Source organism: Triticum dicoccoides, unplaced genomic scaffold (assembly GCF_002162155.2).
Source record: "Triticum dicoccoides isolate Atlit2015 ecotype Zavitan unplaced genomic scaffold, WEW_v2.0 scaffold10267, whole genome shotgun sequence".
Classification (NCBI taxonomy): Eukaryota; Viridiplantae; Streptophyta; class Magnoliopsida; order Poales; family Poaceae; genus Triticum; species Triticum dicoccoides.
The window spans coordinates 1-941 of record NW_021170201.1 but is presented as its reverse complement, the minus strand read 5'-3'; the positions used below and the strand labels follow the sequence as shown (position 1 = coordinate 941).

Here is a 941-nt window from a genome sequence, read left to right as displayed (position 1 = left end):
GTTAAACTCGTCTCCGTAGTTGAGAGGGAGCGGCCAAAGCAATGTACAATCGTCTTTGTAGTGGAGCTGGGAGGGGCAAGGATAAGGGACGAAGACCGGGGTAACATGTCGGATGCGATCATACCAGCACTAAAGCACCGGATCCCATCAGAACTCCGAAGTTAAGCGTGCTTGGGCGAGAGTAGTACTAGGATGGGTCACCTCCTGGGAAGTCCTCGTGTTGCATTCCCTTTTTAATTTTTTTCGCGCCGCTTGCAAAACAAAACGCACGTGTAAGTAATATATTTACCGTGTTTTATTATTTTGCACGAGTGCGGTAAGTCATAGCTGGGTGCTCACGATTCACGGGTCCAGCGTCGGCGTTGTGGCGCGGCAAGCGTGCACTGGTGCGGTTGAGAGGGAGGGGTGGAAACCGCGTTAAACTCGTCTCCGTAGTTGAGAGGGAGCGGCCAAAGCAATGTACAATCGTCTTTGTAGTGGAGCTGGGAGGGGCCAGGATAAGGGACGAAGACCAGGGTAACATGTCGGATGCGATCATACCAGCACTAAAGCACCGGATCCCGTCAGAACTCCGAAGTTAAGCGTGCTTGGGCGAGAGTAGTACTAGGATGGGTGACCTCCTGGGAAGTCCTCGTGTTGCATTCCCTTTTTAATTTTTTTCGCGCCGCTTGCAAAACAAAACGCACGTGTAAGTAATATATTTACCGTGTTTTATTATTTTGCACGAGTGCGGTAAGTCATAGCTGGGTGCTCACGATTCACGGGTCCAGCGTCGGCGTTGTGGCGCGGCAAGCGTGCACTGGTGCGGTTGAGAGGGAGGGGTGGAAACCGCGTTAAACTCGTCTCCGTAGTTGAGAGGGAGCGGCCAAAGCAATGTACAATCGTCTTTGTAGTGGAGCTGGGAGGGGCAAGGATAAGGGACGAAGACCGGGGTAACATGT

General features: G+C 52.3%; 2 non-coding genes across 2 annotated transcripts; both read left to right on the top strand.

Annotated features, from left to right (window-relative positions):
- The first annotated feature begins 110 nt into the window (after positions 1 to 110).
- On the top strand, positions 111 to 229 carry LOC119342710. Its single transcript, XR_005165686.1, has one exon. It is a non-coding gene; the product is annotated as a 5S ribosomal RNA (ribosomal RNA).
- A 297-nt stretch (positions 230 to 526) lies between these two features.
- Positions 527 to 645, top strand: LOC119342709. The gene has a single exon (XR_005165685.1). It is a non-coding gene; the product is annotated as a 5S ribosomal RNA (ribosomal RNA).
- The last annotated feature ends 296 nt before the right edge of the window (positions 646 to 941 follow it).